General features: G+C 52.1%; 1 protein-coding gene across 2 annotated transcripts in view; it reads left to right on the top strand.

Annotated features, from left to right (window-relative positions):
- The first annotated feature begins 670 nt into the window (after nt 1–670).
- CPNE3 (copine 3) overlaps nt 671–11,718 on the top strand; it is a 47,605-nt gene continuing 36,557 nt past the window's right edge. Inside the window, exon 1 of one of the 2 annotated variants that reach the window (XM_045581567.1) lies at nt 671–782. The gene's annotated coding sequence lies outside the window, so the exon portion shown is untranslated. Of the gene's footprint in view, nt 784–11,718 lie in introns of both variants that reach the window. The other variant, XM_045581568.1, reaches the window with a different exon arrangement.

The following is an 11,718-nucleotide window of genomic DNA, read 5'->3' as shown; positions in this document are numbered from 1 at the left end:
CGTTGAGCAGGGCCTTTGGGGTTATTTACTTAGAAACGTGACTTTGGGCAAGGAGGCCAATGACTTAGCGAGCAAAACTCAAGTTTCACAATCGTATTTTTTCTTTCTTTTACGAAATGGGGATAATGAAGACGTCACAAAATTGTGAGGATTAAATGAAACAAAGGATGTACAAAGGCTCAGGCAAGGTGCACACTGGCAGTGCTGGGTAAGAATGGCCATGCTGATTCTTCCTGGTTCAGGTGAAGATAGAATTTTCTCACGTTTCGATCCTTTTATTCTCCAGGGATTAATTTTGGTGCCCCAACAACTGATGTTAACGCCCAGAATGAACTCGGGGTTTCGGTGAGCAAGCTTATTTTCTGAGTGCTGGGAGCATCAGCCCACTAGTGGCTGGAGTAGGTCCTCCTGGGAGAGGGCGGGGCGGACTGTGCCGCGGCGGGCGGGCCTGCGCCTCGGCCCCGCCCCCTCCGCACACAGCCACTCCCCTGACGGTCTGCCCCGCCCCTCCCTTTGCCCAATTGGCCCCCCCCACCCGTCCCCTCCGCACTCAGCCACTCCCCTGACGGTCTGCCCCGCCCCTCCCTTTGCCCAATTGGCCCCCCCCACCCGTCCCCTCCGCACTCAGCCACTCCCCTGACGGTCTGCTCCGCCCCGCCCTTTGCCCAATTGACTCCGCCCTGCCCCGCCCGACCCGGCCCGGCCCGGCCCGACCTGCCTGGTTCCGGTGACGCCGCGGGCCGCCGCCTGCGGACTTGCTTCCTGGTGTCGCTGGAGCGCAGGTGAGCGGGCCTGTGCTGGGCGGTGCGCGGCCCGCGGGGTGGGCGGCGGGGCCGCGCCGGGGACGACGCGGGGAAGGTGAGGGGGCGCGGGCCGCGCTGTGGGGCCTGCCGGGCGCGAGGAAGCGCGGGGGCACCGGCCGCCGACCCGCATCGGCCGCGCGCTGGACCTCGGTCCGCGGCAAGGGCCCTTCCCGCGCGGCGCCTCTCACTGGCCCGCCGACCTGGGCCGGCGGTGGGACCTGCGGTGGCGGCCTCCGCGGCCCCAGCGCTGGGCACCGGGTGCGCGCGTTCGCCCCGGGAAGCCCGCAAGCCCGGCGCACGTGCTGTGGTTCCTGGCTCCCCGAGGGGAGCTGTCTCCTCCCCGTCCGGTGGGAATGCGGGCCTCCAGGCTTCAGAGCACAGGCGCGGGCTTGGGGAGGGCCTCATTCCTCTCCGGGCTCAGTCTGTGCTGTGAGGGGTTAGCTGTGTGACGTTGGGCGGAAAGGGGCGATCAGAGACCTGGTCCCTGTTGGGAAGGTTAATGAGATGTTTGTACCACAGCAAAGCGTTCCTGCTGCGGCCACTAACGGGTAAGCGCACTGCAGCCCTGGGCCACAGCCTGGGTCACACAAACCTTGTGCAGCCAGAGCTCAGGTCAGGGACGCAGGCAGGATAAGAAATTAAAGAGCAGTTATGGCCACACCAGTGCTGTCATCTGGGGTGAGACTTTTTCAGAAGGCATTGGATAAATGCTCTTCACTCCGGGCTGAAATGATGCTGCGGCCAGTCTCTGTCTCTGGACTGGACACGCCGAGGCTCCGGAGGAGAGGGGCCTGCTGGTTCAGGGCTGCTTCTCAGATCCAGCTCCTAAGGAATGGGACAGACCTGTGCCCGAGGCATGAGGACAGGGACAAGAGCGGTCTTCGCCTTTTAAGGGCTGCTAATGACTGGACACGTCTCCTAATTTCACCTGGAACTGTGAACACTGATTAACCTGTCATGTCAAACTCTCCGGCCATCTGCCCTGTTTATTTGGCCCGTGTTAGCCTTTGAGTTTAACACGCTTGTTATAGACAATGACCTTCAACCCTCATAACTTTAAGAGAGGTTAAGCTAAGGATTACACGTAGGCTCTCTGCAATGCTGGCACTGCGTTCGGAATGTTTCCTCCGTGTTGTCTGTCCCCATACTCAGTTCCTGCCGAGCCCAGCCTATCACTTCTTGGCCCTGTAGCTTTAGAAACTAAAAGCTGTGCTTTTTTTCTCTACTGTTAGAGTTTTCTGTTGCAAAACTTTCTTCAGTCATTGATTTTTTTAATGTTTTTTTTATTGATTTGAAAGATAGAAACATCAATTAAAAACAAATATCAATTGACCGTCTCCTGCACTCCCCAAGCCTACAACCTCAAGCATGTGACCTGACCAGGAATTGAACCTTACTTCTTGGTTCATGGGTGGGTGCTCCACCACTGAGCAACCCTGGCTGGGCTGTCATTGATTTCTTATGCTAGAAAGTCAGCAAACGGAGGTTAGCCCCGGACATAAAACACCATTAACTAGCATTTTGACCTTCAAGGAGTTGTAATGCTCCTGGAAAGCGTGAATTCTCAGGTAGATCCCTGAGGGAGGACCAATGCCACCCGCAGTCTGAGGATTCCAAATGTGGGCATTCCTTTAATGTGCCCATTGTTGCCTCCACCTGCGGGCTGACTGCATGCCTGCCACTGTTTTCCCTTCAGCTCTTCGCTGTCTGGGAAGGATTGCTAATCAGATTAGAGTCCAAACCTGTAAGACACTTGCTGGAAGAATCCTTGAAAGATTGGCTGAGAAAGAGGTTTAAATTAGCAGTTACAAGTAAAGCATCATATATTCTATTTAACTACATTATTTAAGTTTCTGATATGAAAATGAAAAGCAGACATTATGCATACATTTTGGTAACCTTCTGATAACAATTGTGCTGGCTTCACTATTTGAGGAAGCTGGGTGGGTGGAGTAAAGTGTTGGATAATCTGAGAGAAGGAGAGAGGTTGTTTATTCTTTTAACACAGCAGCTTACCAGTTTGAAGTTTTAAAAAGACATTAAAATTAGCTGTAGCTGATTTGGCTCAGTGGGTAGAGTGTCAGCCTGAGGAGTGAAGGGTTCCTGGTTCAGTTCCAGTCAAGGTCACGTCCCTGGTCCGGTTGTGTGCAGGAGGCAACCAATCAATGTGTTTCTCGCGCACAGACTTTTCTCTCTGTCTTTCCCTCTCTCTGAAAAATTAATGGAAAAATATCCTCAGGTGAGGATTAAAAAAAAAAAAATACATTAAAATTAGCATAATTAGTCAAGATCACCAATATAATTTGGCATATGAGTAATTTCCCCATGAAAATAAAAGGAAATATTGCATATTCATTTTCGAAAATCATTTTGAAATGTCCTCTTACCAAGTGGATGTATTGTGCCTGGTTCCTGTGGAAATTACCAAAGCAGCGATGTGGTAATGGGCTCCTTCAGGCTCCTTCGGTTTTCTGAGCTTAGTGGACCCGCTCTAGACTCTGGTGACCGGCATGTTAAAGTAGATCCCTGAAACTGGAGAGAGGAACTTGCCCATCCATTTTTCTTCTATTTAGGGGCTAGGAAGCGAAAATCAAAGCAAGTATTTCCCGATGGTGTTGTCACAATAATTTATAAAGTGTCTAAAATTGCCCACCCCACCTTCAGGACGTCTTGCTTCCTTTCTCTGCTGTATTTTTCTCTTATGCACTTCCTACCACCTTCATGTACTACATACTCACCATCTCTCTAGTGTAACCACAGGCGGCGGGATGTCTGTCTGGTGCCCTGTCCCCCAGAACCTTAGCCAGTGCCTGGCACACAGGCCACCTGGAAGGCTGTGCAGAAAGGTGCTGAGTGCACGGACAGGACCACTCGACAGCTCCTGACCAGGAAGTATGAGGGGTTTGCCGAGAGCTGCAAACAGCTGAAATGGAGAGCTAAGCAGCCAGACAAGGCCTGCTCTTATCTATGTATATAAAAGGCTAAGTGACCAACCGTACATCTGTCCGGCCAATGGCCGGTACCGAGGCTGCACACTGGCAATTTTTTTTATTTATTTATTATTTTTTTTAATAAGTTTTTATTGTTCATATTATTACAAATGTTCCTCCGCCCCCCCACCATTGCTCTCCTCCACCAGGTTCCCACCCCGCCCTCTGCCCTTTCCCCTCTCCCCATTGTCTTCATCCATAGGTGCACAGTTTATGTTCAGTCTCTTCCCACGCCCCCCTCTCCCCTTTACCCCAAGAATCGTCAGTTCACTCCCCTTCCATACCTCTGATTCTATTATATTCAACAGTTAATATTGTTCATCAGATTTTTTTAATTTCCTTGGTTTTTAGATTCACTTGTTGATAGTTATGTATTTGTTGTTCATAATTTTTATCTTTGTTTACTTTCTCTTCTGAAAGAACCCCCTTCAGCCATTCATATAATTCTGGTTTGGCGGTGATGAACTCCTTTAGCTTTTTTTTATTAGTGAAGCTCTTTATCTGCCCTTCGATTCTGAGTGATAGCTTTGCTGGGTAGATTATTTTTGGCTGTAGGTTCTTGCTATTCATCACCTTGAATATTTCTTGCCATTCCCTTCTGGCCTGCATGGTTTCTGTTGAGAAGTCAGCTGACAATCCTATAGGTGCTCCTTTGTAGGTTACTACCTTCTTTGCTCTTGCTTCTTTTAATATTCTCTCTTTGTCTTTTGCTCTTGGAATTTTAATAATGATGTGTCTCGGTGTGGTCCTCTTTGGATTCCTTTTGTTTGGAGTTCTGTGCGCTTCCTGGACTTGTAAGTCTAATTCTTTCACCAGGTAGGGGAAGTTTTCTGTCACTATTTCTTTCAGTATGTTTTTGATATCTTGCTCTCTCTCATCTTCTGGGGCTCCCATAATTCTGATGTTGGTTCGCTTGAAGTTGTCCCAGAGGTTTCTTACATTATCTTCAATTTTCTGGATTCTCTTGCCTTCTAGCTTCTGTGGAGGAGTGTCTTCTGGCTCTTTATGTTCCAAATCTTTGACTTGATTCTTGCGATCTTCCCTTCTGTTTTAGGACTCAGTAAAATATTTTTTATTTCAGACAATGTATTCTTTATTTCTTGTTGATCCCTTATCATTTCTTGTTGACTCCTTATTAATTCTAGTTGATCTCTTTTCATATCCTCATAGGCCTTATCCATCTTTTCTAGGAAATTCTTGAAAAACCTTATAAGCGTAGATTTGAACTCTATATCCAGACGCTTTTTGTCCTCCATTTCTCTTGTTTGTGATCTATTTTGTTGTCGCATTTCGCAGTTACAGATGGGACGGGGTTTCAGGGTGGAGCCTGCAGCTTTGGCTTCTGTCAGCCCCGCCCTATGCGGGTCCGTCAGTGCTCGCTGCCAGCGCCTCTGAGAGAAAGGTGCCCTCGATTTTCGCCTGCTGCCAAACAGTCTATGCTCTCCCCTAATGAGCCCGGTATTGGGGTTCAGTTCAGTTGGAAGTGGAGTTGGAGGTGGCGTTCAGAGCAGTCTGGAGCCCCAGTCTCCTTCCCGTCAGGGCAATCTCGCGGCACAGCCGACCGTCCCTTCTCTGCGCGCAGTGTGCGCGCCTCCGGGACCTCCTTTCGCCACTTCCCCGGGGTTCCGCCTTACAGCCCGGCTCCCTATGGCTGAGCCTGAGTCCCCGGGGTCTGGCCCAGAACCGGGTTCAGAGCAGTTGGGGGCCCAGCACAGTCGGAGCTTTTCTCTCCTTTCCGCTCGGGAACGCCCGCCAGGCACTCGGCCTCCCTCCTCTCTGGCTCCGTCCTCTCCGCGCGCCGCGTCTCCGTACCTTGGGCTTTTCCAGCTCCTCCGCGCCTCCTTCTGGTTTTCTCCTTGCTTCTCGCTGTAGAATTTCCAGTCAGTCAACCTTCCTGTAGTTCTGGGCAATGTCCGTTTTATATTTTAGTTGTATTTTATTGAAATTGTTGTGTGCGGCTGCGGCTAGGTGTTCACCTGGGCGCAGCCATCTTGGATCCCCGCACACTGGCAATTTAAACATAAACATTGACTCACGCACGTGCGATACATATAAAGCTCCCGCTGGTGCCAATCACACATGTGTTCCATCAGTCGTGGTGAATTTGTTTGCTTTTGTTGACATTCTGAAGCTGAAAGAAAACTGCATCGGTATCAGAATATGTCTAAAGACCAATTATTGGCACCACGTACTCTGAAGCCAAAAGAAGCCAGCATCGGTGACAATGTATCTGAAGGCCAATTATTGGCACAGTATACCATTTGAGTGATAATTTCATCTATTCAACGGATAATGCGGAAAAGGGAAAATTTTCCATCGCATTTCTTTTTTTATATTTTTTTAAATCAATCTTTATTGTTCATATTATTACAAAGGTTCCTCATTTCTTCCCCCCTCCACCAGGTTCGCACCCCACCCTCCACCCCCTCCCCATCCCCCATTGTCTTCATCCATAGGTGCACAGTTTATGTTCAGTCTCTTCCTCCCTCCCTTTCCTTGATAGTAAATCCCTTTTCAGATAGTAAATCAGTTACTTAGCATTTTCTCATATCAATAATACCACCACATGCCCAATGATACATTTCACACAAAAGACATTTCCAAATAGGTGAACCAGCCTCATCCAGGCCCCACCCAAGGCACTCACAGATCAATACCCCAGCGCTATACTAACTCAACACATCCAGATCTAAGCCTTCATCACTTGATTCAGCAGACTCTCAAGTTCCCCCCAAAGTTTCCAGCCATGTCTGAGAGGCAGCCATGGGGCAGGGGCAGGCAAGGAGCGAGCTGTTCCGGGCCTGGCTGCTCCGGGCCTGGCCTCTGTTGCTCTGGTTTGTTCCACAACCAGCTGCTCCGTGTCTGGTCACCACCGCTCCCGACCTAGTTGCTCTGGACTTGGCAGCTGCTGCTCCGGGCCTGGCTGCACCCGACCCGGCTGCTCTGGGCCTGGCCGCACCCGACCCGGCTGCTCCGGGCCTGGCCGCACCCGACCCGGCTGCTCCGGGCCTGGCCGCTCCCAGCCTGGCAACCACTGCTCCGGGCCTGGCCGCTCCCAGCCTGGCAGCCGCTGCTCCGGGCCTGGCCACACCAGACCCGGCTGCTCCGGGCCTGGCCGCTCCCAGCCTGGCAACCGCTGCTCCGGGTCTGGCCACACCAGACCCGGCTGCTCCGGGCCTGGCCGCTCCCAGCCTGGCAGCCGCTGCTCCGGGCCTGGCCACACCAGACCCGGTTGCTCCGGGCCTGGCCGCTCCCAGCCTGGCAACCGCTGCTCCGGGCCTGGCCACTCCCAGCCTGGCAACCGCTGCTCCGGGCCTGGCCACTCCCAGCCTGGCAGCCGCTGCTCCGGGCCTGGCCACACCAGACCCGGCTGCTCCGGGCCTGGCTGCTCCCAGCCTGGCAGCTGCTCCTCCAGGCCTGGCTGCACCAGACCCGGCTGCTCTGGGCCTGGCCACTCCCAGCCTGGCAGCTGCTGCTCCAGGCCTGGCCGCACCCGACCCGGCTGCTCTGGGCCTGGCCACTCTCAGCCTGGCAGCCGCTGCTCCGGGCCTGGCCGCACCCGACCCGGCTGCCCTGGGCCCGGCCGCTCCAAGTCTGGCCGCTCTCGGCCTAGATGCTCCGGGCTTGGCTACTGCTGTTCTGGGTCTGGCTGCTCCCAACCTGGGTCTGGGTGTTCCTGGACTGGCCACCCTGGGCTTGGCCGCCTCCGCCTCAGGCCTGGCTGCCACTGCCCCAGGTCTGGCTGCTCCAGTGCTGGCTGTTGATGCTCTGGTTCTAGCTGCTGCTGCTCTGGGGCCTGGCCGTTGCTGCTCCTGGCCCAGCTGCCACTGCCTTGTGCCTGGGCACTCTAGGCCTGGCCACCGCTGTTCCAACATTCTGTCCTTTTTTTTTTTAAATGCATTTATGTTGCAATGTTGACTGGTGAGTTGAGTTCTGACTTAGTCTTTGATTTTTCAAGATCTTCTTTGTATTCTTTCTTAAGTAATTTTACTATCTTTTGGTCTCACTTGATTTCTTCACATTGAGAACTTCTTTGGTTTCTTCCTCCTTGTCCTGGGAGCTCAGCAGGTTGGCCTGTGGCACCCCTTTGTTCTCCGCGGGCTCCTGCGCTGCTTCAGCCTGTTGCCGGGGTTGGTGCCGCCCAGGAAGCAGCCCTCGGCCTTGGCTCCGTTGCCCGCGCTCAGCGGTTGAAGGCTCAGGGGCACCCCCCCTCTTGGGGGCCCCGTCGCCCGGCTCCTTGCTGGTGCCCGGCTGGCCGGTGTCCGGCAGGGGCTCCTGTTCCTCGTCGCGTTCCTCCAGTCTGGAGCTTTTTTTCTCCTTCCTGCTAGGGGAGTCTAGGATCAGAGTCAACAGACAGTCCTCTGCGTGTAGTGTGCGCGACTCCGGGGGCTACGTTTTTCGCAGCTCCCCCAGGACTCCACCTCACAGCCCTGTCTTCCTCTGCTTGAGCTTGGGTCCCCAGGGATTGGCCTAGAACTGGAGTTCAGGGCAGTCGTGGGTGGGGCTCAGCACCGCCGGAGATTTTGTTTCTTCCCGCCAGGGCAATACAGCATCAGAGTCAACATTCTGTCCTCTGCATGCATTGTGCGCGTCTGCGCGCAGTGTGCGCGGCTCTGGGGGCTCCACTCTTCGCCGCTCCCCTGGTCTTCCGCCTCACAGCCCCGTCTTCCCCTTCCTGAGCCTGGGTCCCCAGGGTCTGGCCTAGGACTGGAGTTCAGAGCAGTCGAAACTGGGGCCCAACACGGCCGGGGCTCCTGTTTCCTTCCCTCCAGGGCAATCCCACATCGGAGTCAACATTCCTTCCCTTGCAAGCAATGTGCGCGACTCTGGGGGCTCGGCCTTTCGCCGCTCTCCCAGGACTCCACCTCACAGCTCCGTCTCCCTCTGCTTGAGCTTGAGTCCCCAGGGATTGGCCTAGAACTGGGGTTCAGAGCAGTCCGGACTGAGGCTCAGCGCCGCCGGAGGCTTTGTTTCTTATGGCTAGGGTATTCCAGCATCAGAGTCAACATTCAGTCCTCTGTGCACAATGTGCAAGACTCCGGGGGCCCTGCTTTTCGCTGCTCCCCTGGGATTCCGCCTCACAGCCCTGTCTCCCCCTGCTGGAGCCTGGGTCCCCAGGGTCTGGCCCATAACTGGGACTCAGTGCTGCCGGTTCAGGGGTTCAGCCCAGGCTGGGGGTTTTATTTCCTTCCTGCTAGGGAACGCCAGGCAGCACCCAGCCCTCTCCTCTCCGGCTGCGACCTCTCCTCTCCGGCTGCGCGCGTGCGTGCGGGCGCCCAGCATGTCTCCGTACCTTAGGCTTTTTTTCAGCTCCTCTGATTTTCCTTCTGGTTTTCTCTTTCCTTCTTGTTGTAGAATTTTCAGTCAGACGACTACCTGTAGCTCTGGGCAATGTCCACTCTACATTTTAGTTGTATTCCATTGAAATTGTTGTGTGCTGCTGCGGTTAGATGTCTACCCGAGCAGCCATCTTGGATCCTCTCGCATTTCTTAATTGTATTACTCTTTGGGGAATGCCATTCATAATTAAAGTTGAAAGTAGGTACAGTCATCATGCTACTGAGAAATCTTAGTAGTGAGTGGGGTCTTCGTAATAGTACTAGATTTATTATCAAAAGATTGTGACTTAACATAATCAAAGCTGAAGTATTAACAAGATCTGTGGAAGGAGAAGTTGTTCTGATTCCAAGAATTATTTGTCCCTGTCTGACACTGGCCTCCCATTTAAAAATATATTTTATTGATTTTTCTTACAGAGAGGAAAGGAGAGAGATAGAGAGCTAGAAACGTCGATGAGAGAGAAACATCGACCAGCTGCCTCTTGCACACCCCCTACCTGGGATGTGCCCGCAACCAATGTACATGCCCTTGACTGGAATCGAACCTGGGACCTTTCAGTCCGCAGACCGACGCTCTACCGCTGAGCCAAACCGGTTTCGGCTGGCCTCGCATTTAAATTAATTCGAAGATAGTTTTCTGTGATGCCAGCATTTGTGATGACTATTAATAAATCACAAGGACAAACTCCTACTTGAATATCCCTAGTCTATCCGACATGGTCAGTTATATGTTGCTTTCTCTCAAGTTTCAATAGGGTGTGACTATTAAAGTTGTAAATACTTCATCACAAGGGAAATAAGTCAAGCACTCTGAAAGTGTTTTTACTCTTAATGTGTATAAGTGTATATATTATGTGTATATATTAGAATAAGTTCAATCAATTTATCGTTTGTATCAATATTTTTATATCATGTTTTTGTTTTTATATCATGACTTTGTTCTTATATAACGTTATTGTTTATTTGCTATTTATATATTATTTTCATATACATTTTATTCATTTTCTTTCATCTCTGACACTTCTATTATGGAGAAAGGGTGAATAGCGATATTAAAATGTTTCTCCTAATTAATTTCCTTTCAATGTGCATGAATCTTTGCACCAGCCACTAGTGTATTTATAAACATCTTGCTCAACACAGACACTTTCCAGCGTTGAGAACAAAGCCATCATAGTTGCTGCAGCTTTGAAGTGAGAAATTTCATATCCTTGCTCATCAGGACTAGAGAGAAGCACGTAGTGACAAATGCAAAATGCCCATCCTGCCAGTTAAATGCATGCGCCTGCCGAGAAGAGGAGGGAGGCAGGCGTGAGAGTTGGGCAAAGCTGGATGAGACGCAGGCAGGTGAGAAGTTCTGCTTTCTGGCCCCACATCTGGGAGGGGAGTGAGGAACCCAAGGACTTCCGTCTGGGAGGTGGACAAGCCGCACTGACACCGCCTGGCAGGAGCTGCAGGAGGCCTTGTGACGTTAAAACTTGGCAGCTGAGAAGAGCAGCTCTGTTATTATGAAGGCAGCTCTGGCACAGATGGCTCACTGGGAGAGGGGCCTGGTAGCTGGCTGCCAGAGCTTGGTGATAAAGGGCAGCAATACTGATGCCGACATAGTACCTCCCTCGGTACCCTACGGTGAACTCCTCATTCCACAGGCTGGAAAACAGAACATGCCTTTCCGAAACGTATATGCCCCATAGCCCAGGGATCAGAAAGGCTGTGTAACCTTGTCCATGGCAAGGATCAAAAAAATGTGGGCATCTTTCTTTTTTATTTATTTATTGTTAATCCTCACTTGATATTTTCCCTTTGATTTTTAGAGAGTGGAAGGCAGGGGGAGAGACAGAGAGAGAAACATCAATGTGAGAGAGACACATGAATCGGTTGCTTTCTGTAGGCACCTGACCAGGGCCAGGAATTGAGCCTGGAACCAAGGTATGTGCCCTTGACTGGAATCGAACCCGGGACCCTTCAGTCTGCGGGCCGACACTAACAGTGACCCAAACCGGCCAGGGCAGGCATCGCTCTCTTACTTGCACAGGACAAGCCCCAGAAGCTTTCCTCTGGCCACCCAGCAGCGCCCCCAGGAAGGCGAGGTGCGGGGGCCTGCAGATGGGATGTGAGCCCGCCCGGTAGGAGGGCCGCTTCCTGTGCCTGAGGAACCACGGTGTGATGGGCTGCCTTGACCTGCTGAGAGGCAGACACCAACCTCAGCTCCTGGTATGGCGGGGGGCACTGACTTCCCTCCCCACTGTTTCGGGACAAATAACGAGGCTGTCACTGGCCTGGGCCCTCCCCGGGCGCCAGCTGTGCGGTAGCTCAGATAAGCATGCTCTTCTGAGGGGTTAGGAGAGTTGGCACCAGGTTGTCCTCAAGGCTGTCTATCTGGGCAAATTAATTTTGTGTAAATCCCAGAGATTCTTTATCAATCTTTCAGGCTCTTCTTAAACAAGGGTGAGAAGGGTGCTTGTGTCTTACTATTTAACAAGCCATCAACAAGGCAATCCATTCAGTATTGGAGGAGTTAACGGAATAATAATTGCTATAGTTCATAGCACGTGTCTGATACACGCTGAGCATGTGCACACCTAC

This window comes from Pipistrellus kuhlii, unplaced genomic scaffold, assembly GCF_014108245.1.
Source record: "Pipistrellus kuhlii isolate mPipKuh1 unplaced genomic scaffold, mPipKuh1.p scaffold_m20_p_14, whole genome shotgun sequence".
NCBI classification, from domain to species: Eukaryota; Metazoa; Chordata; class Mammalia; order Chiroptera; family Vespertilionidae; genus Pipistrellus; species Pipistrellus kuhlii.
The sequence above is the reverse complement of the archived record's forward strand: the minus strand, read 5'-3'. Positions and strand labels throughout refer to the sequence as shown.